At 48.7% G+C, this 25,373-nt stretch overlaps 33 non-coding genes and 1 pseudogene across 33 annotated transcripts; all 34 read right to left on the reverse strand.

Annotated features, from left to right (window-relative positions):
• Positions 1-1,228: 1,228 nt before the first annotated feature.
• On the reverse strand, positions 1,229-1,301 carry TRNAR-ACG (transfer RNA arginine (anticodon ACG)). The gene has a single exon. It is a non-coding gene; the product is annotated as a tRNA-Arg (tRNA).
• Positions 1,302-1,376: 75 nt separating this feature from the next.
• Positions 1,377-1,449, reverse strand: TRNAR-ACG (transfer RNA arginine (anticodon ACG)). The gene has a single exon. It is a non-coding gene; the product is annotated as a tRNA-Arg (tRNA).
• A 79-nt stretch (positions 1,450-1,528) lies between these two features.
• Positions 1,529-1,601, reverse strand: TRNAR-ACG (transfer RNA arginine (anticodon ACG)). The gene has a single exon. It is a non-coding gene; the product is annotated as a tRNA-Arg (tRNA).
• A 4,958-nt stretch (positions 1,602-6,559) lies between these two features.
• Positions 6,560-6,632, reverse strand: TRNAR-ACG (transfer RNA arginine (anticodon ACG)). Its single transcript has one exon. It is a non-coding gene; the product is annotated as a tRNA-Arg (tRNA).
• Positions 6,633-6,710: 78 nt separating this feature from the next.
• On the reverse strand, positions 6,711-6,783 carry TRNAR-ACG (transfer RNA arginine (anticodon ACG)). Its single transcript has one exon. It is a non-coding gene; the product is annotated as a tRNA-Arg (tRNA).
• Positions 6,784-6,841: 58 nt separating this feature from the next.
• On the reverse strand, positions 6,842-9,371 carry LOC142588927 (uncharacterized; annotated as a pseudogene).
• Positions 7,802-7,874, reverse strand: TRNAR-ACG (transfer RNA arginine (anticodon ACG)). Its single transcript has one exon. It is a non-coding gene; the product is annotated as a tRNA-Arg (tRNA).
• TRNAR-ACG (transfer RNA arginine (anticodon ACG)) lies at positions 7,952-8,024 on the reverse strand. Its single transcript has one exon. It is a non-coding gene; the product is annotated as a tRNA-Arg (tRNA).
• On the reverse strand, positions 8,104-8,177 carry TRNAR-ACG (transfer RNA arginine (anticodon ACG)). The gene has a single exon. It is a non-coding gene; the product is annotated as a tRNA-Arg (tRNA).
• A 2,383-nt stretch (positions 9,372-11,754) lies between the features above and the next one.
• On the reverse strand, positions 11,755-11,827 carry TRNAR-ACG (transfer RNA arginine (anticodon ACG)). The gene has a single exon. It is a non-coding gene; the product is annotated as a tRNA-Arg (tRNA).
• A 76-nt stretch (positions 11,828-11,903) lies between these two features.
• TRNAR-ACG (transfer RNA arginine (anticodon ACG)) lies at positions 11,904-11,976 on the reverse strand. The gene has a single exon. It is a non-coding gene; the product is annotated as a tRNA-Arg (tRNA).
• A 75-nt stretch (positions 11,977-12,051) lies between these two features.
• Positions 12,052-12,124, reverse strand: TRNAR-ACG (transfer RNA arginine (anticodon ACG)). Its single transcript has one exon. It is a non-coding gene; the product is annotated as a tRNA-Arg (tRNA).
• A 77-nt stretch (positions 12,125-12,201) lies between these two features.
• TRNAR-ACG (transfer RNA arginine (anticodon ACG)) lies at positions 12,202-12,274 on the reverse strand. Its single transcript has one exon. It is a non-coding gene; the product is annotated as a tRNA-Arg (tRNA).
• Positions 12,275-12,350: 76 nt separating this feature from the next.
• Positions 12,351-12,423, reverse strand: TRNAR-ACG (transfer RNA arginine (anticodon ACG)). Its single transcript has one exon. It is a non-coding gene; the product is annotated as a tRNA-Arg (tRNA).
• A 76-nt stretch (positions 12,424-12,499) lies between these two features.
• On the reverse strand, positions 12,500-12,572 carry TRNAR-ACG (transfer RNA arginine (anticodon ACG)). Its single transcript has one exon. It is a non-coding gene; the product is annotated as a tRNA-Arg (tRNA).
• Positions 12,573-12,648: 76 nt separating this feature from the next.
• On the reverse strand, positions 12,649-12,721 carry TRNAR-ACG (transfer RNA arginine (anticodon ACG)). The gene has a single exon. It is a non-coding gene; the product is annotated as a tRNA-Arg (tRNA).
• Positions 12,722-12,796: 75 nt separating this feature from the next.
• TRNAR-ACG (transfer RNA arginine (anticodon ACG)) lies at positions 12,797-12,869 on the reverse strand. Its single transcript has one exon. It is a non-coding gene; the product is annotated as a tRNA-Arg (tRNA).
• A 76-nt stretch (positions 12,870-12,945) lies between these two features.
• TRNAR-ACG (transfer RNA arginine (anticodon ACG)) lies at positions 12,946-13,018 on the reverse strand. The gene has a single exon. It is a non-coding gene; the product is annotated as a tRNA-Arg (tRNA).
• Positions 13,019-18,004: 4,986 nt separating this feature from the next.
• TRNAR-ACG (transfer RNA arginine (anticodon ACG)) lies at positions 18,005-18,077 on the reverse strand. The gene has a single exon. It is a non-coding gene; the product is annotated as a tRNA-Arg (tRNA).
• A 77-nt stretch (positions 18,078-18,154) lies between these two features.
• TRNAR-ACG (transfer RNA arginine (anticodon ACG)) lies at positions 18,155-18,228 on the reverse strand. Its single transcript has one exon. It is a non-coding gene; the product is annotated as a tRNA-Arg (tRNA).
• A 75-nt stretch (positions 18,229-18,303) lies between these two features.
• Positions 18,304-18,376, reverse strand: TRNAP-AGG (transfer RNA proline (anticodon AGG)). The gene has a single exon. It is a non-coding gene; the product is annotated as a tRNA-Pro (tRNA).
• Positions 18,377-18,452: 76 nt separating this feature from the next.
• TRNAR-ACG (transfer RNA arginine (anticodon ACG)) lies at positions 18,453-18,525 on the reverse strand. The gene has a single exon. It is a non-coding gene; the product is annotated as a tRNA-Arg (tRNA).
• Positions 18,526-18,602: 77 nt separating this feature from the next.
• On the reverse strand, positions 18,603-18,675 carry TRNAR-ACG (transfer RNA arginine (anticodon ACG)). Its single transcript has one exon. It is a non-coding gene; the product is annotated as a tRNA-Arg (tRNA).
• A 76-nt stretch (positions 18,676-18,751) lies between these two features.
• TRNAR-ACG (transfer RNA arginine (anticodon ACG)) lies at positions 18,752-18,824 on the reverse strand. Its single transcript has one exon. It is a non-coding gene; the product is annotated as a tRNA-Arg (tRNA).
• A 4,960-nt stretch (positions 18,825-23,784) lies between these two features.
• TRNAR-ACG (transfer RNA arginine (anticodon ACG)) lies at positions 23,785-23,857 on the reverse strand. The gene has a single exon. It is a non-coding gene; the product is annotated as a tRNA-Arg (tRNA).
• Positions 23,858-23,933: 76 nt separating this feature from the next.
• Positions 23,934-24,006, reverse strand: TRNAR-ACG (transfer RNA arginine (anticodon ACG)). Its single transcript has one exon. It is a non-coding gene; the product is annotated as a tRNA-Arg (tRNA).
• A 201-nt stretch (positions 24,007-24,207) lies between these two features.
• Positions 24,208-24,280, reverse strand: TRNAR-UCG (transfer RNA arginine (anticodon UCG)). Its single transcript has one exon. It is a non-coding gene; the product is annotated as a tRNA-Arg (tRNA).
• Positions 24,281-24,357: 77 nt separating this feature from the next.
• Positions 24,358-24,430, reverse strand: TRNAR-ACG (transfer RNA arginine (anticodon ACG)). The gene has a single exon. It is a non-coding gene; the product is annotated as a tRNA-Arg (tRNA).
• Positions 24,431-24,507: 77 nt separating this feature from the next.
• Positions 24,508-24,579, reverse strand: TRNAR-ACG (transfer RNA arginine (anticodon ACG)). The gene has a single exon. It is a non-coding gene; the product is annotated as a tRNA-Arg (tRNA).
• A 76-nt stretch (positions 24,580-24,655) lies between these two features.
• On the reverse strand, positions 24,656-24,728 carry TRNAR-ACG (transfer RNA arginine (anticodon ACG)). The gene has a single exon. It is a non-coding gene; the product is annotated as a tRNA-Arg (tRNA).
• Positions 24,729-24,804: 76 nt separating this feature from the next.
• TRNAR-ACG (transfer RNA arginine (anticodon ACG)) lies at positions 24,805-24,877 on the reverse strand. Its single transcript has one exon. It is a non-coding gene; the product is annotated as a tRNA-Arg (tRNA).
• A 76-nt stretch (positions 24,878-24,953) lies between these two features.
• Positions 24,954-25,026, reverse strand: TRNAR-ACG (transfer RNA arginine (anticodon ACG)). The gene has a single exon. It is a non-coding gene; the product is annotated as a tRNA-Arg (tRNA).
• A 76-nt stretch (positions 25,027-25,102) lies between these two features.
• On the reverse strand, positions 25,103-25,175 carry TRNAR-ACG (transfer RNA arginine (anticodon ACG)). Its single transcript has one exon. It is a non-coding gene; the product is annotated as a tRNA-Arg (tRNA).
• Positions 25,176-25,251: 76 nt separating this feature from the next.
• Positions 25,252-25,324, reverse strand: TRNAR-ACG (transfer RNA arginine (anticodon ACG)). The gene has a single exon. It is a non-coding gene; the product is annotated as a tRNA-Arg (tRNA).
• Positions 25,325-25,373: the final 49 nt, after the last annotated feature.

Genomic DNA, 25,373 nt, shown 5'->3' on the forward strand with positions numbered 1-25,373 from the left:
ATTTCCTAAATATGACAAATGCTTTCAATGAAGTATTCTCTAACAGGCCGGGCGTTTATTTCTGCATGTCTCACGGCCATTCTAGTTTTCCATAAACTATGCAAGGACACCAGCATGAACATGTCATAGGGTACTTTGTCTTCATTTAGAGTAGGCAGGAAACGAATCCCATATGGTCTAATCGGCAAGTCCTTCTTTAGCGTTCTCTGTAAGATGTCCCAATGGAACACAGCATCCCAGCAGTAAAAAAAAATGTGTTCTACTGTTTCGGGTTTCCGGCATAGTAAACAGTTGACGCTCCAAGGCACGGAAAGTCCTTTTTCATCTAGCCACGGTTTCACAGGTAAAGTATTGGTGTGGAGCTGGATAAAGAAGGACTTTACCGACGGGCGTACTGGCATTCGTTTTACTCTCTTTAGTACGTCCTTTTCAGCTCCAATGCAGAACATCGAGCGATACAATGGCACAGGTAACATTGTGTCTACCAGGTCCTTATATAAGCGCTTTCGTGGTCCCCTACTTAAGTATTCCATGGAAAACCGAACCTTTAACAGCTGAAAAGCCAAGACTACCTCTTTTAAGAAACCACGCGCTTTGCCTAGACTGTACCGATGTGACGATACAATAAACTCAGGTATAGCTTCGCTCAGCCTTGTTTGAAACATAGTTAATAAAAATGGGTCATTTTGGCCCCGTAAGTAAACAAACCTCGACACAATCTGCCTAATGAACAAATGTGATAGACCTAATCCTCCATATTTAACGGGACGAAAGATATTAGTGCGACTGGTGCGCTCCCAGCTTGAACCCCATACAAACACCGCGAGTACTCTGTGTAAACGTTGCATGTTAGCCCTTGACATGCACAACGCTTGGAGCACGTAAAAAATTTTGGCAACGGCAAACAGGTTGCTCACTGTCGCACGAGCAAACATAGAGAAATTGCGGCCTCCCCATTTAAGTGTACATTCACGAACCCTTTCAGTTTCGGCATTCCAGTAATCAACGGCGTCACGGTAATGCTCAAGCGGCACCCCTAGGTACTTTGCCGGCGTGACTGTCCAGCGCATATTTGCAAACCTACTCGGATGGTCTTCCCAGTTGCCGATCCATACCCCTAGTCAGACGCTTTATCCGTTGCGCCACAGCCCGAACGGGCGATGGAGGCTCCCGGAGTATATCCCATGCTTTCATTCTCGGCCAGAAAAAAAAAAATGAAATAGAAATACGAGCCTGCCAGGATTCGAACCTGGAATCTTCTGATCCGTAGTCAGACGCGTTATCCGTTGCGCCACAGGCCCGAATGGGTGGTCGAGGCTCCCGGAGTATATCCCATGCTTTCATTCTGGCCCAAGAAAAAAAATGAAATAGAAATACGAGCCTGCCAGGATTCGAACCTGGAATCTTCTGATCCGTAGTCAGACGCGTTATCCGTTGCGCCACAGGCCCGATTAGGGGTATGCACGCTCCCGGAGTACATCCTATGCTTTCATACTGGCCCAGGAAAAAAAAAAAGGAAACCGAAATACGAGCCTGCCAGGATTCGAACCTGGAATCTTCTGATCCGTAGTCAGACGCGTTATCCGTTGCGCCACAGGCTTCTTTTTTTCTTTATTGCCGGTAACCAGCAGTAGATCGGAAGGACAACATAAGGAATATATATACACAGACAGATGAACTTCTCATCCGTTAAGAAAAATAAATAAGTAAAAGCCGCCTGTTATATTTGCGCTGGCGTTGTTTAAAATTCTTTAATATTAGCCAGGGGTTCTATCCTGGCCATCCAAGGCGGAGGGCACTCATGTGTAGCAAGCACATCAAGAAAGCGTGTTATTTGTTCTCGAAAGAAAACACGGGCTGGTCTTGCATCGGGATCGCAATAGAATAGCCAGCCATGCGGGCTCGCCATGTACAGTAGAGGCCAGTTAACATTATCTGATCGAAAGGTGTTCCGTCCTCGTCATCTATCGGTAGATACCTTATGCCATGTGGTTCAAGAGGAAATTCTTTCTTTATTGTTCGCTGTAGAACATCCCAAAAGAAAACTCCCGCCCAACAGTGTAAAAAAACATGGTCTATTGTTTCTGGTTGTTTGCATATGAAGCAATTTGAGCCCCATGGCATGTAAAAGCCCCTTTCTTCTAAAAACGTTGCAACTGATAGTGTTCCTGTGTGTTGTTTGAAAAAGAAAGTTTTCATACCAGGCGGTACCTGCATTTTTTTAAAACGTTTCAAAACATTCTGGCCTGGGCCTCGACTGTATATAGTTCGGTACCGAGGTGGGGGAAAAAGGCTGTCCAATAGATCATTGCGCAGCCTTTTTCTTGTGACCGTAAACAAATATTCTTTGGAAAACCGTACAGCAAGGAAAGGAACACTCAGTACAATTTCCTTATAGAAACCGAACACTGCCCCCGGTACACTTTGAGAGCTCATAATAAACTCTGGTAACAAATGCGCAAGTCTAACCTTGCAAACCGATTGAAGAAATGCATTATCAGTGTTCCTGAAGAGAAAGAACCGTCCGACTAATTGCCTCACAAACAGGTGGGCCAGCCCTATCCCTCCATCTTTCACCCTTCTGAACAAATTGTTGCGTCTGCATCTCTCCCATCCGGAACCCCACACAAACACGGCAAAAATCTGTGCAATTTCTGTACATTGGCTCTGTCACAAAAAATGAATTGCATAACGTACCATAGCTTAGCTACGAAAAACAAGTTGCTCACAGTAGCCCTGGCAAATACTGAAAGGTGTTTGGCTTTCCACGCCTCAGCCTTCTCTTTAACCCTTTTAAGCTCGCACTGCCAGTATTCGTCGCTCTGTTTATAAGCTTCAAGTGGTACACCCAGGTAATTTGCTGGCGTTGTCGACCACGTGATATTCGCAAAGATAGCGGGGGTGTTAGGCCACTCCCCGTGTCAAATACCGTGGCACTTGCTCCAGTTTACTTCCAGTGATTTCGCCAATTTTTTTAACAACATTTATCGTTTGCAAAACGCTCTCCTTGTCATTGCAACACACGGCTACGTGATCAGCATAGGCCAGAAGTTTAACTTCTGATGCTTGCATTGTAAACCCATGAATACATTTGTTCTCAATCACTGCCAAACACAGAGTCTCTATATAAATGCAGAACAGGAGTGGGCTGGCTGGGCAGCCCTGACGTACGGAACGTTGAATACTGATGGGGGCCCCCAGTGACTTGTTAATTATAAGCTTAGTACTTCCGTTCCGGTACGCCATGGCCACCCCGTCAGTAATTATGGACCCGACATTTATATGCTTTAGAATGGCAATTAAAATAACATGAGCAACACAGTCAAAAGCTTTCTCCAAATCAAGTTGGAGAATAGCAACTCGCGACCTTAAGGCGTCACAACATTTTAGAATTGATCTCATTATGTATATGTTTGTGCTAATAGTACCTCCCTTGATGCCGCATGTTTGGTGACTACCTACTATGGTTTCCATTACTGATTGTAACCTGCCAGCGATGATCTTCATGAATACTTTCTAATCCTTGTTGGTAAGTGATACTGGTCTGCACGACGTTACATGTTTTAGTTTCGTAGACTCGTCGGTCATAGGGATGAGCACAGTGTGTGCTTACCCGAAAGAATATGGCAATGAGTTTACTTCATACGCTTCGTTAAAAACGTCAGCAAGAAGAGGCGACAAGTCTGATTTAAACCGTTTATAAAAAGCGGCGCAAAGGCCATCCGGACCCGGCGATTTTCCAGTGTTTAAATCATCAATGGCCTTTTCCACTTCACGTGCTGATATCGGTGCCTCTAGTCTGTTCTTCGTGTCGTCGCTGAGTTGCGGCATGCGTCCCAAAACCGTGGCTCTAAAGGCATCTACGTCAACAGGACTCGATGCAAAAAGCTGTTGAAAGTGCTGGAAAAACACTTGTGCTATGTCCTCACAGTCGGTTATTTCGCGATTATCTACTTCAAGTACATCTATATGGTTACGCCGTGCATGTCTCTTTTCAAGACCGAGCGCGCGTTTAGTTGGAGCCTCATCTGCTGTCAATGCCTCTGCCCTTACGCGTATAATCGCTCCCCGATATCGCTCTTCATCGCATAGCTCCAATTTCGATTTGATGCTACGCAAATCATCTTTGTATGCGCCCGGTTGGCTGCACTCTAAGGCCGTTAACTTTTCCAACACCACCCTTAGTTCTTTCTCTTTAACTCTTTCTTCGTACTTTATTTTGCAGGAGCGATCGATGGCGGCTAGTTTAATTCGTTGTTTAAAATTTTCCCACCTTTCGGTGACTCGCAACACGTTGTTATTTCCCACTTCTTTCAAATATTCCTGTACTTTGCTTAGAAAAAGCTCGTCAGTTAACAATTTCGAATTCATTTTCCACATCTCCCACGTGAAAGTGTGGTGTTTTGCTTAGCGTCCAACATACATCTTGACCAAACAGTGATCAGTGAATGAAAGAGGCGTGACACAGTAGCTGTTACACAGGGGTATTACGTCTAGTGACACGTACATTCTGTCTAGACGAGCGTGACTATTGCCCTGGAAGTGTGTGTAATGAACGTCGCGTGTTCCAACCAGACAGTCAGCCACGTCGTCTAGGTCGAACTCGGCTAATAATTCAGTAAGGACATGGCAGCTTTTGTCATTTGTTCTTCGGCCTGTTCTGTCCCGATCTCGGAGTACACAATTAAAATCCCCCGGAATTATCACTTTTCTGTTCATGCAAATGTGCGTCCTTAAGGATGAAAAAAACAGAGTGCGCTCTTCACAAACATTGGGTGCATATACACACAAAACACGCCACGAATCATTGCCAACATTAAAGTCAACGTACACTAACCTGCCTGAAGGGCATGAAAAATAATTTTCGATAGATAAGCCGGGAAGTTTTCTAATATATAACACCCGCCGACGCACCATTAGCATGGCTCACTACCGCGTAGTACAAAGACGTAAACCTTAGCACCATGCCCCGGGTCTCCTCCTCCCCTTCAACCTTTGTCTCCTGCACGGCCAGAACGTCGAGGTATTGGTCCACCATCATCCGGTACACTTGGCTTTGTTTACGCTTGGCGGCAGGACCTCTCACGTTTAGCGTGCCTAAGCTAAGCGTTGGGTTGGTTGCCATTGCTAATACGGGAAAGTGAGAGAGGCCCGGAGCACGGTGCTCACCACAACGTCTAGCCAGCGGCTAGACGCCTCCGGGACCGTCCGGTGGTCTGGTGTGGTCTGCAGTCGGTTGTGGCTTGTCGCCGGCCTTCCCATCCCTATGAATGTTTGGGGAGGGCTTGAAGCTGCTCCTTCTCGTCAAAGTTGTCTTTGCAGGTGGCCCGTCGGCATAGTTCTTTGCAGCTGTTTTCCCGTCGGTAGCGTCTAGCGGCCTCTTAAAGGTAGCGTTGCGGCTCGTATCCATAGGGTCGCTGGTTGGAGGTGGATTCCCACCTTCTGGCTCGCATGCGGCTTCATCAACTACAAGGCAGCTTTTTTTTTTTTGCTTTTCGCCCGCTCTTCTGCAGGACCCGTTGTCGTCCCATCTTTCTTTTCGAGGGTAACAAATACATATTTTGTATCTTTCGCTGCCTTCGATGTCGCCTCTGCATTGCTGGCGCTCTCCTTCTCACCAGCCCCCTTGGCAGCGTCCTCGGCTTCAGCAGCGTCCATCCTCATCTGCGCGACGACCTCGTTCGCTGGTGGCACAACAGGTGCAGCGTACGTGCGCACACACTGATCTTCGGAGTGTCCAAAGCTGCGACATCGAGCACAACGCGGTAGTACCTTGCACTCGCGACGGACGCGTCCGACACCCTTGCATCATAGGCACTGCATCGGCCGTCCAGGCGCTACCACAAGGGCCAGTTCACCGGCGACTCGGATTTGGTGCGGGAGGTCATCGACTTTCATCCCGCTCTTCAACTTCAACAGAACGGTCCGCGACGTTGAGTCCTTGTCGCCTACGCCTCTGACAAGCCATCGTTCTCTCGTCACTTCCACGACCTTGCCAAAGGCTGCTAGCGCTGCCTTTATGTCTTCGTTCGCCACCCAATTCAGCAGCCAATGAAGGCGGAGGCGTACCTGTTGGTCTTGAGGGTCGACGATAACGCAGCGACGCCCCTTCATGTTGAGCTCTTTCAACGCCAGCATCCTTTTCGTTGCCTCGTCACTCGAGAAGGTGACTGCCCATACGTGGTTGATCTGGTAGGCTCCAAGGGCCGTGACCTCTTGCAGCAATCCAGTTGGGACGATGCATCTCGGAAGTCTTCGACCCTATAGGGCCTCGCTCGCACGTCGCCATGCAAAAACACGGTGTTTTTCACGACAGGTCCCTTGAGCAGTGGTGGCAAAATAAACTAGTAGCCAGCTTCATCATCATCGACGATAAGCCTGTTACCGCGGCCAGTGGCCGCAAAAGGCGCTCCTTCGGAGCCCATGATTCACACGTCCACTCAGCTCGGCTGCCGGAAGCAGAATCGTTGCGCAACAGACCCGGTTGGGGGATAGAGGCTCCCGGAGTACATCCCATGCTTTCATACTCGCCCAGGAAAAAAAAAGGCTAATCGAAATACGAGCCTGCCAGGATTCGAACCTGGAATCTTCTGATCCGTAGTCAGACGCGTTATCCGTTGCGCCACAGGCCCGAATGAGGGAGTACACGCTCCCGGAGTACATCCCATGCTTTCATACTGGCCCAGGAAAAAAAAAAGGAAACCGAAATACGAGCCTGCCAGGATTCGAACCTGGAACCTTCTGATCCGTAGTCAGACGCGTTATCCGTTGCGCCACAGGCCCGATTTTTTTTTATTACATGGAAAAGAAAACTGAAGGTGTATTACAAAGTGGACACGACTACACACTTAAAACTCAGGCAAACACACACATGCATCCAACAAGAGCATCCAGTCTGGCGCAGGTTCCTGCGCAGCGTAGACACTTCTTACATAAGCAGCACTTTCGCGAAAGAAGGACTTTGTAGATCGCGGGCTTTCGGCATGGCGGTCACACAGTCTACTTCTCCATAGGCTATGTAAACCAAGTACTATGAACATGTCATAGGGAGGACCACCCGTAACCTTAAACGGTAGAAACCTAATTGTATATGGGGTCATGTCAATGTCCTTTTTGAGCGTCCGTTGGAGAATGTCCCAAAAGAATACACGTCCCTACAGTCTATGAAGCAGTGATCTATGGTTTCGGCACGTGGACAGAGCCGACAGTTTGTTGACCACGGCACAAAGCAACCCCTCGAATTCAACCAAGTTTTAACAGGGAGTGTTTCCGAATGTAATTTAAAGAAAAATGTTTTTACTCCAGGAGGTACACACATTTTTCGGACGCGCTTAAGTACATCCTGATAAGGTCGGTTTAAATAAGGTGCACGATACAAAGGATCTGGGAAAATAGAGTCCACCAGTGCCGCAGAAATTGCTTTTCGACTCGCAGTGAACACGTACTCCAGGCTGAATCTAACTTTCAAGAAAAGAAATGTGTCAACAACCTCCTTAAGAAAGCCCCAAGGGGCCTGTGGGACATCTTTGGCATTTGATGACACTACTATATTAGGAATATAATGAACTAAACGGAGTTGCAACATTTCACGCAAAAATGGATGGTCATTGTCTCGAAAGAAAAACAGGCGTGAAACAATTTGCCTGATGAAGAGGTGGACTAATCCTAGACCACCACGTTCAAGAGGGAGGAACAGATTGTCGCGCCGCATCGATTCACAACTGGAATGGGGGAATGCACGCTCCCGGAGTACATCCCATGCTTTCATACTGGCCCAGGAAAAAAAAAGGAAACCGAAATACGAGCCTGCCAGGATTCGAACCTGGAATCTTCTGATCCGTAGTCAGACGCGTTATCCGTTGCGCCACAGGCCCGAATGGGGGAATGCACGCTCCCGGAGTACATCCCATGCTTTCGTACTGGCCCAGGAAAAAAAAAGGAAACCGAAATACGAGCCTGCCAGGATTCGAACCTGGAATCTTCTGATCCGTAGTCAGACGCGTTATCCGTTGCGCCACAGGCCCGAATGGGGGAATGCACGCTCCCGGAGTACATCCCATGCTTTCATACTGGCCCAGGGAAAAAAAAAAGGAAACCGAAATACGAGCCTGCCAGGATTCGAACCTGGAATCTTCTGATCCGTAGTCAGACGCGTTATCCGTTGCGCCACAGGACTCCCCCCCCCCCCCCCCTCCCCCACTTTTTTTTTTATTCGCTGATCGGTACATCACGTGTAAAGAACAACAGAACAAAAAGCATTTACAGAAAAAATGACACTGAAAAATGTTTAAAAACGTCAAACAAGCTTTGTTTGACGTGGGGATGATTATAATGACATGAGGTCATTCAGAACCGGTAGCCATTCCGGCTGTTCTTCGCCTGCGCAATATACATCCCTGGTATGAGCTATACTTTCTATAAAGTATTCTCTGGCTGGGCGTGAGTTTACATCCGCATGCCCCACCGCCATACGCGTCTTCCAAATTGCATGCATACTCAACAACATAAACACATCGTATGGTATGCCACTTTCACACTGAACCGGCAGAAAACGAATACCGTATGGTGTTATAGGGAGGTCTTTCTTTAAAGTTCGCTGAAGGATGTCCCAGTGAAATACGGCATCCCAACACTCCAAAAAGATGTGATCAATACTTTCCGGCTTACGGCACAAGAGGCAATTAGTACTCCACGGAACAAATAGGCCCTTTTCCTCTAGCCATGGTTTCACGGGCAACGTACCAGTATGTAGCTGAAAAAAAAAAGGTGTTGGCTGATGGCCGTACTATCATTCTTTTGATTCTTTTAAAGACATCTTTTCCGGGCCCGATTGCGTACATGGTGCGATACAAGGGTTCTGGCATCATTACGTCGATAAGATCTTTATACAGCCGTTTTTTCCTAACTTCGCACAAATACTGCAGAGAAAAACGAACCTTTAATATACTGAACGCCGATACTACTTCGCGCAGATAACCACGTATACCCATTCGCCCCGCACAAGAAGTCGATACAATGAATTCAGGTAAATAACAGCATAGTCTAACTTGTAACATGGTGCGCAAGAATGGATGACTCTGATCTCGTAGAAAAGTAAACCTCGACACCATCTGTCTTACAAACAAATGGGCCAATCCCAGCCCACCAGCTCTCACTGATCGAAAAAGATTTGTACGACTCGTGCGTTCCCATTAGGATCCCCAAACAAAAGTGGCAAAGATTCTGTGTATCTTCTGAATGTTTAGCCTATTCATGCACAGCACCTGAAGCACGTACCAAACTTTCGCTGCTAAAAAGATATTGCAGGCTGTTGACCGGGCGAATATCGAGTAGTTTTTCCCTCCCCACTTATTTACTTTCTCTCTCAGCATTTCTGTTTCGTCCTTCCAATATTCATCTGGATCTTTATATCCCTCTAGTGGCACCCCGAGATACTTTGTGGGTACGTCCCTCCATTTCACATTTTCGAAAAAATCTATCATTGCCTCCCAGGTGCCATGCCACAAACCTACACATTTATCCCAGTTTATTGCACTACCGGACCACTTGCGCTAACGGCTTAACCTCATAACTGTTGCAAAGTGGTACAAGCACGTTTGCCACGTACGCTCTGTCTAAACGCGAGTGGCAATCACGTTGGAAATGTGTATAGACAGTGCCACTTCCTTTTTGCAGTACATTTCCAACATCATCTAGTCCACACTCCTGCATAATCGTAGATAAAAACAAAGCACTTTGATCCCGAACTGGCAATCCCTGGCTCCTATCTTCCTTCAGGCATACACAGTTAAAATCACCGAGCAGAATCACTTTTCTTTCACATTTTAAATATGGTTCAACAGTTGCAAAAAACCTGAGATGATCTTTAACGCTATTTGGTGCATATACACAAATGACGCGCCATTTCTGAAACAAGAACAGAAAATCACAAAATACAATTCGGCCGTCTTCACTAGAATAAACATATTCTTCCACAAGACCTAAAGAACTACGCGAAAAAATGGCACAGCCTCCAGAGGTGCCAAGGGAGTGACATACGCAAACGTTGTACAAATACCTAAAAGGTTCGACCATGCGATCCGTTTGCTCCTGACTTTCAACCTTGGTCTCCTGAACAGCTATCAAGTCAAGGTCATACTCGCGGAAGAGACGACTGACCTGATATTGCCTTCGTCTAGACCGTAGTCCACGAACGTTCAATGTGGCAACCCGTAACGCGGTTCTAGATTGCGAAGTCCGCGTGCCAGTAGGAACGGATCGCATGGTTCCTACCTCACACGTAGGCCCGGCGTCGCCGGTGCAAAACCTTGAAGGACTTGCGGGTATACACGCACACGGCGCGCACCCGCCACACACGTCACATGATGCTGAAGCCATTCTAGCCGTGTCCTTTTCCGTCTATGGTTTTAAGGCCCTTGGTTGAAGCACAACCCTCGTTGCTACGAGGGTGGCTTCCGCGGCGGTCGAGTGCCCGCTCCGATGTTAGGTATGGGCTTAGTGCTGGGTCGCCTGCCCGTGGCCACCTCCGTCGCCGGCTCACTTCCTGCCCCCTTGTCTAGTCGGCCGCCGTCAGGAGCGACCTCTTCAACCGGTCGCTTTGGAGTTGCGCCACTTACGCCTGCACTCACGACGTCCATGCCTTCTGGCTGGCTGTTTGACGCGGTGGTATCCTTTCCTTCGTCTTTGTTGTTTTCGTCCACTGGAGCATCGTTGACCGCTTTGGTTGGCTCGATAGAATGCCCGACCTCCTCCGCGCGCTCCACATTCTTTTCTTTCTCCGTCGGCAATTTAGAAAGGGGCGTGTACACGGGCTCTCCCATTCTGCTGCTGGCTGCTTCCTCTGCGTCAACTTGGTCCATGATGCGCTCCGAGACACGGTCGGCTGTAACCGTACCTGCCACCTTAGCATATGTCTGAGTGCATTCGTTGTCTTCATGACCATAGCGCCTGCACTGACCGAACCGCGGTATTCGACAGTCACGTCTAATATGCCCCGTTCGGCGACACCGTAGGCACAGTGGCGCTCGGCCTGGCACAACCAGAAGTGTTGTCATGCCACCCACTCGAAGCTGATGTGGTAGGTCCTCGATAGTAACTCCGGTTTTCAGTTCCAGTGCTACGGTACGAGTCGAAGTACCTTTGTCCGTGATACCATGGACGCGCCATCGCTCCTTCGATACTTGTGTCACCTTCCCGTAGGCCGCAAACGCGGTGCGTACATCTTCATCCGGTACATAATGCAAAAGCCAATGTAGCTTTAGCCGAACGTCTTGCTTATTTGGGTCGATAACGAGGCATCGCCTCTCCTTTATCTTGACGTCACCAACCGCGAGCATCTTCTTCATTCTTTCTGCTGTGCTGAAGGTCACCGCCCATACGTGGTTCATCTGGAAAGCCCCCGAAGCAAGCACCTCGGGCAGCATTCCCAGACGAACCATCGTGTAGCGGACATCTTCCACACGATAAGGTCTTGCCCTGATATCTCCGTGTAGAAAAACAGTATTTGTAATACACGCACCTTTAGGTAACTGCGGCAGAACGACTTCATATCCTTGGTTTTCTTCTGCAAAAAACCTGTTTCCACGACCCATATGGGCCGCTGTATCCGCTCCATCGGAGCTCATGGTGACACAACCTTTCGCTAGCGCGTCCGGAAGTGGAAAATGCGCCACAGGCCCGAATGGGGGAATGCACGCTCCCGGAGTACATCCCATGCTTTCATACTAGCCCAGGAAAAAAAAGAAAACCGAAGTACGAGCCTGCCAGGATTCGAACCTGGAATCTTCTGATCCGTAGTCAGACGCGTTATCCGTTGCGCCACAGGCCCGAATGGGGGTATGCACGCTCCCGGAGTACATCCCATGCTTTCATACTAGCCCAGGAAAAAAAAGGAAACCGAAGTACGAGCCTGCCAGGATTCGAACCTGGAATCTTCTGATCCGTAGTCAGACGCGTTATCCGTTGCGCCACAGGCCCGAATGGGGGAATGCACGCTCCCGGAGTACATCCCATGCTTTCATACTAGCCCAGGAAAAAAAGGAAACCGAAGTACGAGCCTGCCAGGATTCGAACCTGGAACCTTCTGATCCGTAGTCAGACGCGTTATCCGTTGCGCCACAGGCCCGAATTGGGGAATGCATGATCCCAGAGTACATGCCATGCTTTCATACTGGCCCAGGCAAAAAAAATGAAACCGAAGTACGAGCCTGCCAGGATTCGAACCTGGAATCTTCTGATCCGTAGTCAGACGCGTTATCCGTTGCGCCACAGGCCCGCATAGGTGAATGCACGCTCCCGGAGTACTTACCATTCTTTCATAGTGGCCCAGGAAAAAAAAGGAAACCGAAGTACGAGCCTGCCAGGATTCGAACCTGGAATCTTCTGATCCGTAGTCAGACGCGTTATCCGTTGCGCCACAGGCCCGCATAGGTGAATGCACGCTCCCGGAGTACATCCCATGCTTTCATACTGGCCCAGGAAAAAAAAGGAAACCGAAGTACGAGCCTGCCAGGATTCGAACCTGGAATCTTCTGATCCGTAGTCAGACGCGTTATCCGTTGCGCCAGAGGCCCGAATGGGGGAATGCACGCTCCTGGAGTACATCCCATGCTTTCATACTGGCCCAGGAAAAAAAAGGAAACCGAAGTACGAGCCTGCCAGGATTCGAACCTGGAATCTTCTGATCCGTAGTCAGACGCGTTATCCGTTGCGCCACAGGCCCGAATGGGGGAATGCACGCTCCCGGAGTACATCCCATGCTTTCATACTAGCCCAGGAAAAAAAGGAAACCGAAGTACGAGCCTGCCAGGATTCGAACCTGGAACCTTCTGATCCGTAGTCAGACGCATTATCCGTTGCGCCACAGGCCCGAATGGGGGAATGCATGCTCCCGGAGTACATCCCATGCTTTCATACTGGCCCAGGCAAAAAAATGAAACCGAAGTACGAGCCTGCCAGGATTCGAACCTGGAATCTTCTGATCCGTAGTCAGACGCGTTATCCGTTGCGCCACAGGCCCGAATTTTTTTTTTCTTTATTACCGGTTTGGCACTTCCAAACACAGAACTCTTAAATACAATTTTACAAGTACAATAAAAGACGCGTGAGCCTTTTCATGGCTGGAGTGTGAAGCTAAAATGGCTTCAGAGAAGCCAGCTTATCGAGCACAGGTATCCAATCCGGTGGGTTCCTCTGGATTTTGAGAACATCTCGTATGTACACACAGTTCTCACTAAAGTTTTGCATGGCCGATCTTGCGTTGACATCCGCATTTCTGACCGCCATCCTCGTTTTCCACACACTATGCAAACACAGTAACATGAACATGTCGCATGGCATTTCATCTGGATCTTCACATGGCAAGAATCGGATACCAAAGGGTGTTACTAGCAAATCTTTCTGAAGTGTCCGTTTAAGGATGTCCCACAAGAAAAAAGCATCGTGACAGTCCAAAAAGATGTGTTCTATCGTTTCCTCCTTTCGACATATCAGGCAGTGTAATCCCCATGGGACAAAGATACCTTTGCTTTGAAGCCACGGTTTTACAGCGAGCGTGCCCGTGTGCAGTTGGAAAAAGAATGATTTAGATGACGCTCTTACTGGCATTTTTCGAACTCGTTTTAATACGTCTCGTTCTGGTCCTAGTTGATAGATGGAGCGGTACAACGGTATTGGTAAAAACACATCAATTAGATCTTTGTACAATCGTTTACGTGCCACTGCGCTCAAATATTCTAAGTAAAACCGTGGCTTCAGTACTTGATATGCAGACACTATTTCGCGCCAAAAACTGCTCAGTGTTCCACGCGTATCTGCATTTGATGAGACAATATAATCCGGGATATGATTACACAACCTCATGTGTATAACAGTACGCAAGAAAACATCTCTCTGGTCTCTCAGAAAGAAAAACCTTGAAACTATTTGTTTCAAAAATAAATGACACAGACCAAGCCCTCCGTGTCGCACCGAAAGGAACAAGTTTAACCGACTGGTGCGTTCCCAGGTAGAATTCCATATATAGGTGGCAAACACTCTGTGTAATTTTTGGACACAAGTTCTGCTCATACTGAACACTTGAAGTACGTAAAACACTTTTGCAACAAAAAACACATTACAGACTGTAGCGCGGGAAAACATAGAAAAGTTATGCCCTCCCCATTTTTCAGACTGATCCTTGAGCCTTTCTGTCTCTCCTGCCCAGTATTCTGCAGTATTTCCATAATGTTGGAGAGGAACCCCCAAGTATCTAGCAGGAATACTTGTCCATCTCATGTTCGCATACGCCTCCGGCTCTTGCCCCCAATTTCCATGCCAAATGCCCAGAGATTTATCCCAGCTAATGGCACTTCCGGTAGCACTACAGAATGATGTAGCTTCCTTAACAGCTTCTTTAATACTGTCTTTGTCTTTGCAGAATATAGCTATATCATCGGCATATGCCAGTATTTTTACTTCAGTAGCATAAAAGGAGTAACCATGCGCCATTTTATTTATGCGAATTTTTAAACATAAGGGTTCCAAATAAAGTGCAAAAAGAAGAGACGAACAGGCACACCCTTGTTTTATACCTGACAGTACTGGAATGTTTTCACTTACGGTGTTGTTAATTATAAGGTTTACTGCACACTCTTCATACACCATCTTGATGCCCTCCTTGATAACGCTACCTACATTACAATGTTCTAGTAATAACTGTAATATGTCATGATTAACTCTATCAAATGCTTTCTGAAGATCCAGTTGTATCATAGCTATGTTATCTTGAGTCATGTCACAGCATTCTAGGATAGTTCTAGCGGTGTGTATATTTGTGTAGATTGTCCTTCCTTTGATGCCACATGTCTGGTGAGGTAATACGAGGTGTGTGATAACGCTCTGCAATCTCTTGGCTAGCACCTTTGTAAATATTTTATAGTCTACATTCGTAAGACTTATAGGTCGATAGGCCTCAACATCCAACAATTTCCTGGGATCATCCGATTTTGGAATGAGTACTACATGACATTTTCTAAAAGATAAAGGTGCTCTTTTTTGTTCATAGCACTCATTTATCACGCGATGTAACGCTTGTGCCAGTTCTTCCTTGAAGCATTTGTAAATGGCAGCCCCTAGTCCATCAGGCCCAGGTGCTTTGCCAGTGCTTAGTTCATCAATGGCCTGTTTTACTTCATTCAGACTAATTGGCCGTTCAAGCGTTTGTCTTACTTCATCACCTAGCCTTGGCATGAGCGACAAAAATTCGTTTCGAAAGGCTTCTGTATCTTTTATTTTTGGGCTTAGCAGTTTTCGATAGCATTCAACAAACGCTTTCTCTATCAGTTCCTTGTCGCGCGTCACATCGTTTTTATATCTTATTTCTTTTATCTCTTTTTTTACTGCTTGCCTTTTTTCTTCCCCGAGTGCCCGCTTAGTAGGCGTTTCCCCTAGCCATAGTCTTTCAGCCCGTGCTCTGACGATCGCTCCACGATATTTCTTTTCATCTATCACTTCGAGCTTACTTTTAAGGTCACGTAGTTCCTTGCTAAAGTGTCCAGGGTTAGCACTCTCAACCGCAATCATATAATTTAACGTGCTCCTAAGTTCTTTCTCTTGTTGTTTTTCAATGCTGCGCCGCACGCAAGCTCGTTCAATCGCCGCAATCTTTACTTCATTTTTAAATTGCTCCCAAAGCGTTGTGAAATTGGAAGATTCAACCGAACATATTTCCTCTATCCTTTCCTTTACTTTTTTAACAAAAATTTCATCATCCAACAGTGTATCATTTAATTTCCACAAGTTCCAACTAAACTTTGACGCTTTTGTCTTGGTTCCTAGTGTCGCTATCACCAAGCAGTGATCGCTAAATGTGACGTTCTTTACTTTGTATGTAGTAATGTGTGGTATCGCAGCTGCCGGAACATATATGCGATCTAGTCTAGCATGACTTACACCTTGGTAGTGCGTATACTGTACGTGCTCGTCACCGTCAAAAATACAACCAACGTCGTCCAGTTCAAGCTCGTTTACAAGCGCGTTTAATAGTGTCGCACTTCTATCGCGGTAAGTCAATCTGTTGATTCTGTCTTGCGGCCTGCACACACAATTAAAGTCTCCAAATAAAATTATGTTCCTTTCGTACGTCATGCATGTTCTCAGGTTATCTATGTATTCTACACGTTCGTTAATGTTATTCGGAGCATATTGCACGCCAAAGGAGGCCACAAATGCCAAAGTCGATGAATAGTAGCCTGCCATCATCACTGGACTCTACAGATTGCGCTACAATATCGGTGTATTTTCGAACGAGTATCATGCAACCCGCTGAAGTGCCTCTAGCATGAGACACACATACATTATACCTATCCCTGAAAGGTTCGACCATTCTGTGCGTTTGCTCTTCGCTTTCTACTTTGGTTTCCTGCACTGCCATTATGTCAATGTCATTTTCCAACAAGAGACGGCTTAACTGGCACTGCCTTCTGCGGGATGCCAAACCCCTCACATTCAACGTAGCTACACAAAGGGGAAATGTCAGATTAACAGCCATTTTTTGGATTAGCAAACAGACGGAACGGTACTCACATCTGGACAGGCAGTGATAGCAAAAACCAGCACAGGTCACATTCTACTTGTCCGCTATGTAACGTCTTATACTGAGGACAGGCTGGCTGAACACACTTCGCGCCCCTAAGTCGGGGTCAATGTTGAAGCCGACCGCCTATCAGGCGGTATCTTCGGCTTCGGTTTGAGGCCCATTCGTCTCGTTATAGCGGTCTTCGGCGACGGCTCGCCGCTGCTCGATGGTTCGGGTGAGGCTTGAGATCCGTCATGGCCTCACGAGGCCTCTTTGCAGCTGCTTTAGCGGCTGCTGTCATTTCAACATCCTCAATGCCTTCGGTCTCGTCTTTCGCGGTAGTCACTGATGCGCTTACTAAAATCGCGTCCTTTCTCTCATTGACGTTTTGGTCGTTAGTCGGCTTCCCAACCAGCACGCTCTTTGCCTCGCCAGATTGGCTGTCGCCGGGCCCAGTGGAGTTTTCCTGAAGTGGAGACGCGTCAGAGGGTGTGCTGTCTGCCGCCGGTTCTTCGGTCGTTGCTCGGGATGCTGCATCGGCATCAGCATGGTCCATTATGTGTTCAGCCATCTCGTCGCCTTTAACTGGACTTGTTACCGCTGCATAGGATCGCACGCAGTCTTGTTCTTCGTGGCCGAATCGTCGGCAGAGTGCACAGCGTGGTATGCGACACTCGCGCCTGATATGTCCAGTTCCATTGCACCGGAGGCATAACGGGGGCCTTCCTGGTACATGCACGAGCGCTAAGTTTTCCGCGACGCGCACCTGATGAGGCAAGTCTTCAACTGTAATTCCAGGCTTTGGCAAGAGTGTCACCAAACGGGTGGTGGACCCTTTATCATTACATCCCTGTACCCGCCACTTTTCGCGGGCGATATCTGTAACCCTTCCGTAAGGGGCTAACGCTGCTCGAACCTCGTCGTCGTGAACGAAATGCAACAGCCAATAAAGCTTCAGTCTGATGCCTTGGTTGCAGGGATCATAAACGACACAGGGCTGGTCTTTCACGTTGAATGTTTCTACCGCAAGCATCTTTTTCTTCGAAGCTTCATCACGGAAGGTCACCGCCCACACATGGTTCATTTGGAAGGCGCCAAGGGCCACCACTTCCGGCAGCAGTGCAAGACGCGCGAGCGCATCTCGAAAGTGCTCGACCCGATACGGCCTGGTTTTAACATCCGCGTGCAAAAATACTGTATACAAAACTGATGTACCTGAAGGCAGATGAGGCAAAACAACTTGATAATCCGGGTAAGGCTTATCCGTACACCTGGTGCCACGGCCGAGGGCCGCTGTATCCGCCCCTACGGAGCAAGGCATTCCGCGTCCGTTCACTGCGGTGGCCGGAAGTAGAATCCCTCCACAGGCCCGAATGGGGGAATGCACGCTCCCGGAGTACATACCATTCTTTCATACAGGCCCAGGAAAAAAAAAAGGAAACTGAAGTACGAGCCTGCCAGGATTCGAACCTGGAATCTTCTGATCCGTAGTCAGACGCGTTATCCGTTGCGCCACAGGCCCGAATAGGTGAATGCACGCTCCCGGAGTACATATCATTCTTTCATACTGGCCCACGAAAAAAAAAGGAAACCGAATTACGAGGCTGCCAGGATTCGAACCTGGAAACTTCTGATCCGTAGTCAGACGCGTTATCCGTTGCGCCACAGGCCCCAATAGGTCAATGCACGCACCCGGAGTACATACCATTCTTTCATACTGGCCCAGGAAAAAAAAGGAAACCGAAGTACGAGCCTACCAGGATTCGAACCTGGAATCTTCTGATCCCTAGTCAGACGCGTTATCCGTTGCGCCACAGGCCCGTATGGGGGAATGCACGCTCCTGGAGTACATCCCATGCTTTCATACTGGCCCAGGAAAGAAAAGGAAACGGAAGTACGAGCCTGCCAGGATTCGAACCTGGAATCTTCTGATCCGTAGTCAGACGCGTTATCCGTTGCGCCACAGGCCCGAATGGTGGAATGCATGATCCCGGAGTACATGCCATGCTTTCATACTGGCCCAGGCAAAAAAAATGAAACCGAAGTACGAGCCTGCCAGGATTCGAACCTGGAATCTTCTGATCCGTAGTCAGACGCGTTATCCGTTGCGCCACAGGCCCGCATAGGTGAATGCACGCTCCCGGAGTACATACCATTCTTTCATACTGGCCCAGGAAAAAAAAGGAAACCGAAGTACGAGCCTGCCAGGATTCGAACCTGGAATCTTCTGATCCGTAGTCAGACGCGTTATCCGTTGCGCCACATGCCCCCTTTTTTATTTAATGCCGGTTTTCGACATAACACTGAATATACAAATACTACACACATGTCAGGAATACAAGCTTGCGGGGAAGAAAAAAAAGAAAAAAAATTACAATAATGCCGACTGTCCGTATGGGACCGGCGTTGTCAAATTAAAATTCCTTCATGGCTGTCAGAGCTTCTAGCCTCGACAGCCAATCCGGTGCACATTCTTGCAATTTCTGTACATCAACGAACCGCGACATACATTCTCTAAAATATATGTGAACCGGGCGGGCGTCGGCATCGCAATGGTACCCTGCCATGCGAGCCCGCAATATACAGTGGAGTGCATTCAACATAATAAAGTCGTATGGAACTCCCTCTTCATCCTTAATTGGCAGATACCGGATCCCTTGGGGGTCTACAGGTAATTGTTTCTTCAGTGTTCGCTTCAAGACGTCCCAGAAGAACACAGCCGCCCAGCAGTGCAAGAACACGTGATCGATGGTTTCGGGCTTCTTGCAGATCAAGCAGTGTGAACACCACGGCACAAGACAGCCTCGCTCTTCCATAAATGTCTTCACGGAAAGTGTTCCAGTGTGGAGCTTAAAAAAGAGGGTTTTAACCCCTGGTGGCACCTGCATGCGTTTCACCCGTTTAAGGACGTCTTGTCCTGGCCCTCCACTGTATATGGCTCTGTATAAGGGCACTGGGAACACAATGTCGCACACATCATTATACAGTGTTTTCCTTTTCACTTGACATAGATAATCTTTTGAAAAACGAACTGAAAGGAAGCGCACACCGTCGACCACTTCCTTAAGATAACCCCGAAGTTTTCCGGTCATGCTTGCCGTACTAACAACATACGCCGGCAATGCGTCCCTCAACCTGGGTTGACATACGGTGCGCAGAAAAGGATCGCGCACATCTCGAAAAAACAAAAAGCGGTTGACAAGTTGTCGAACAAAAAGATGTGCCAAGCCAACACCCCCGTCCTTCACTCTTCTAAACAAATTGGTTCGGCTAGCTCTCTCCCATGCTGATCCCCAGATGAAGACCGCGAACACTCTGTGCAGCCTTTGCACATTTGCCCTGGAACAATGCAACACTTGCATAACATAATATAACTTCGCTATAAAAAACATATTACAAATTGTCGCCCTTGAAAAAATAGACTGGTTAGTGCTTGTCCATCTGTCCACTTTTTCTTTCGTTTCATTAGTTCGGTTCCTCCAGTACTCATCGCTGCTCTTGTACCTGTCGAGGGGAACACCCAGATACTTCGTCGGAGTTTTCACCCAGTTGACATTGGCGAAGTATTCCGGTGCCGAAGACCACTCCCCGTGCCACAGCCCGAGGGATTTGCCCCAATTGACTTTGCTGCCCGTGACGTCACAGAAATGTTTTACTACAGCAATTGTTTCAGTCACACTTGGTTCGTCTGTGCAACACACTGCAACGTCATCAGCATACGCTAGCAGTTTCACTTCGGATTCTGCCAATCTAAAACCATGTATATTGTTATTTGCGGTAATGGCCACACACATTGCTTCTATGTATATAGCAAATAACAGAGGACTGAGGGGACAGCCTTGGCGCACTGAACGCATGATGTTAATGGGGGCCCCCAGCGACTTACTAACAATTAACCTTGTAGTGCAGTTCTGGTACGCCAAGGCCACACCCTCAGTGATGATGGTACCGACATTAACATGATCCAATATGGAGAACAAAATAACGTGAGCGACGCAATCGAACGCTTTCTCAAGATCAAGCTGAAGAACTGCAACGCCGCCACCGGTGACATCACAGCACTCGAGCACACACCGCATCTTATGGATGTTAGAAAAAATTGTTCGCCCTTTGATTCCACAAGTTTGATGGTCTGTGACGATTTCCTTTATGACACTTTGAAGTCTGGTCGCTAAAATCTTCATAGATATCTTGCAATCCACATTTGTTAGTGATATGGGCCTATAGGATGATACGAATCTCAGTTTATCTAATTTATCGTTCTTCGGAATTAGAATGGTGTGCGCTTTCCCAAAAGAAGGTGGCAATGATTGCTGCTCGTACGCTTCATTAAATACTTCTACTAATAAAGGGGCCAGTTCTCTTTTCAATGTCTTATATAAGGCGGCGCTGAGTCCATCTGGTCCCGGTGACTTGCCCAAGTTTAAATCGTCGATTGCCTTTTCGACTTCCCTCTCCGTTATTTTCCCTTCTAATCGCTCCTTAGCTTCATCACTCAAACGCGGCATGCGGTGCAGAAAGTCCGCTTTGAAACCCTCTAAATTCGCTTCCTGAAATGCAAAGAGCGACTGATAGTATTGGAAGAAGGCGTGTGCTATGCTCTCGTTGTCGTCAACAACAGCTCCATTCATTAAAAGTTGATCGACATGGTTTCGTCTTCCGTGTGCCTTCTCTAAACCGAGCGCCCTTTCAGTGGGCGTCTCCCCTGCCGCCAGTGCGTCTGCTCTTGCTCGCACGATGGCACCTTGATAACGTTCTTTGTCGAACTGTTCAAGCTTTTCCTTGACGCTCCGCACATCGTCTTTGTACAGACCAGGCTCTCTGCACTCAAGCGTTATCAGCTGCTGAAGTAGTGTTCGCAAACCCTTTTCTTTATATTCCCTCTCAAATTTGAGGCAGCTTGACCTTTCTAAGGCTTTCATTTTAACTTTTTGTTTTACACATTCCCACTTTTCTGCTATTGTATCAGCCGCATCTTCGCGTATTTCATTAACCGCATCCCGCACTGCCTTTACAAAAGATGCATCATTTAATAACAAGTCATTGAGTTTCCATAGATGCCATTTAAATGCATGTTCCCTTTTCCTTATACCTATGTTACATTTTACCAGGCAGTGATCCGAAAATGACACGGGTACAACGCAATAACCGTGGCATCTTGGAATCGTGTCCAACGATATGTACATGCGATCCAGTCGCGCATGACTACTGCCTTGAAAATGCGTAAATGTCACTTGAGGCTCCCCTTCAAGACATTGAAAAACATCATCAAGTTCATTTTCATTAATTAATTTTGACAAAACGTCACTACTTCTATCACGCACGCCGGCATTGTTGGCTCGGTCTCTAGCACTCAACACACAATTGAAGTCCCCTAATAACACAACGCGCTTATTACAGCAAACATATTGTGAGAGGTTCGAAAAAAAGAGGACACGCTCGTCTACAGAATTCGGCGCATAAACGCATATGACGCGAAACTCAAAGTCAGAGATCGTAAAGTCACATAAAACAATCCTTCCATCCAGACAGGACCACACACTTTGAATATATAAACCCGGCAGCTTCTTCACAAAAAGAATGCACCCCCCGGAGGTGCCTACCGCATGACTCACCACCACAAAGTACCTAGTCGTGAATCGTCGCACCATGCTCCCGGTCTCCTCCTCTCCGTCAACCTTGGTTTCCTAGACGGCTAGTACGTCTATGTCATGGTCCGTTACCAACCGTAGGACCTGACATTGCCTACGACTAGCCGCCAACCCTCGCACATTTAGTGTGGCAATACTAAGTGACGGTATTTCATCCATCTTCATCTAGCGAGAAAAGTAGGCCCGGAGCATGGTGCTTACCCTTCACGACCAACCCTTGGCTAGCCGCCTCCGGGGCCATCCGGCTTCCCGGCATTGTTTGTCGTCGACACTTTGATCACAGGCTTTCTTTCAGGCGGCACATTCGGCTTTGGTTTGAAGCCCACCCGCCTCCCCTGGGGCGTCTTTGTCGGTGGTCCCTCGGTGGTGCTGGTCGCACCCTCGCCTTGGTCCTTGGTCTGGTCGTGGGGGCGTTTGACCGGGCCGCCAAGAGTCTCAGTCCGGTCGCCGTCTTTCACAGCCTCGTCCTGCTGCATTGCCGTCATACCGTTGTCGGCCGGGTCTTCACTAATGGTTCCCGTCGCGGGGCCCACAGCAGTCGCGCCCGGCGCCTTCCCACTCCGCTTCTCAGTACCTTGAGCAACCGTGCCTTCTGCGCCGACGGTCGACGTCTCGCCGACTGCCGCTGTCGGTACCAGGTCTCCGATGCCTGTAGCGGCGTCCTCCGTCTCGACCACGTCCATGACGTGCTCTGCGGCCACGTCTTTCACTGCTGGGCTTGTCACGGCGGCGTAGGATTTGACGCAGTCGGCGTCAACATGACCGAACCGTCTGCAGCGAGAACAGCGTGGAACTTTACACTCCCGGCGGACGTGCCCCGTGCCTTGGCAGCGCAGGCACTGCATGGGTCGACCAGGGACGACCACCAATGCCAGCTCTCCGCCGACGCGGACCTGATGAGGAAGGTCTTCCATTTTCACGCCGCTTTTCAGCTTTAGAAGCACAGTCCTGGTTGTCGACGTCTTGTCGCCCAGGCCATGGACGCGCCACCTTTCCCGGCTTACCTCCTCCACCTTGCCGAAAGCCATGAACGCCGTCCGTATGTCCTCGTCTGCAACGCCATAGAGCAGCCAGTGAAGCCTAAGCTTCACCTGCTGGTCTTGCGGGTCCACGATGACACACCGTCTTCCCTTCACTTGCAGTTCTTTAAGGGCCATGAGGCGCTTCGTCGCAGTGGCGTCAGACAGGGTCACCGCCCAGACGTGGTTTATCTGGTACGCCCCTATGCATACCACGTCCGGCAGCAGTCCCGTCGGCAGAAGGGCGTCTCTAAAATCTTCGACCCTGTAAGGTCTGGCGCGTACATCACCGTGTAAAAACACGGTGTTAAAGGCAACTCGTCCTTTCGGCAGCTGAGGCAAAATAAACGGATAATCCTTATCGTCGTCGGTGATCCTGTTTCCGCGACCAAAAGTGGTCGCTGTCGCTGCCCCGGAAGAGGCCATGACCCTACGATCCGAACAGCTCGGCTGCCGGATGCAGAATGTTGCGCCACATGCCCGAATGGGGGAATGTACGATCCCGGAGTACATCCCATGCTTTCATGCTGGCCCAGGCAAAAAAAATGAAACCGAAGTACGAGCCCGCCAGGATTCGAACCTGGAATCTTCTGATCCGTAGTCAGACGCGTTATCCGTTGCGCCACAGGCCCGAATAGGTGAATGCACGCTCCCGGAGTACATACCATTCTTTCATACTGGCCCAGGAAAAAAAAGGAAACCGAAGTACGAGCCTGCCAGGATTCGAACCTGGAATCTTCTGATCCGTAGTCAGACGCGTTATCCGTTGCGCCACAGGCCCGAATAGGTGAATGCACGCTCCCGGAGTACATACCATTCTTTCATACTGGCCCAGGAAAAAAAGGAAACCGAAGTACGAGCCTTCCGATGCGTAGTCAGACGCGTTATCCGTTGCGCCACAGGCCCGAATAGGTGAAGGCACGCTCCCGGAGTACATACCATTCTTTCATACTGGCCCAGGAAAAAAAAAGAAACCGAAGTACGAGCCTGCCAGGATTCGAACCTGGAATCTTCTGATCCGAAGTCAGACGCGTTATCCGTTGCGCCACAGGCCCGAATGGGGGAATGCACGCTCCCGGAGTACATCCCATGCTTTCATACTGGCCCAGGAAAAAAAAAGGAAACCGAAGTACGAGCCTGCCAGGATTCGAACCTGGAATCGTCTGATCCGTAGTCGGACGCGTTATCCGTTGCGCCACAGGCCCGAATGGGGGAGTGCACGCTCCTGGAGTACATCCCATGCTTTCATACTGGCCCAGGAAAAAAAAAGGAAACCGAAGTACGAGCCTGCGAGGATTCGAACCTGGAACTTCTGATCCGTAGTCAGACGCGTTATCCGTTGCGCCACAGGCCCGAATGGGGGACTGCAGGCTCCCGGAGTACATCCCATGCTTTCATACTGGCCCAGGCAAAAAAAGGAAATCGAAGTACGAGCCTGCCAGGATTCGAACCTGGAATCTTCTGATCCGTAGTCAGACGCGTTATCCGTTGGGCCACAGGCCCGAATAGGTGAATGCACGCTCCCGGAGTACATACCATTCTTTCATACTGGCCCAGGAAAAAAAAGGAAACCGAAGTACGAGCCTGCCAGGATTCGAACCTGGAAACTTCTGATCCGTAGTCAGACGCGTTATCCGTTGCGCCACAGGCCCGCATAGGTGAATGCACGCTCCCGGAGTACATCCCATGCTTTCATACTGGCCCAGGAAAAAAAAGGAAACCGAAGTACGAGCCTGCCAGGATTCGAACCTGGAATCTTCTGATCCGTAGTCAGACGCGTTATCCGTTGCGCCAGAGGCCCGAATGGGGGAATGCACGCTCCTGGAGTACATCCCATGCTTTCATACTGGCCCAGGAAAAAAAAGGAAACCGAAGTACGAGCCTGCCAGGATTCGAACCTGGAATCTTCTGATCCGTAGTCAGACGCGTTATCCGTTGCGCCACAGGCCCGAATATGTGAATGCACGCTCCCGGAGTACATACCATTCTTTCATACTGGCCCAGGAAAAAAAAGGAAACCGAAGTACGAGCCTACCAGGATTCGAACCTGGAATCTTCTGATCCGTAGTCAGACGCGTTATCCGTTGCGCCACAGGCCCGAATGGGGGAATGCACGCTCCTGGAGTACATCCCCTGCTTTCATACTGG

Source organism: Dermacentor variabilis, chromosome 7, assembly GCF_050947875.1.
Source record: "Dermacentor variabilis isolate Ectoservices chromosome 7, ASM5094787v1, whole genome shotgun sequence".
NCBI lineage: Eukaryota > Metazoa > Arthropoda > Arachnida > Ixodida > Ixodidae > Dermacentor > Dermacentor variabilis.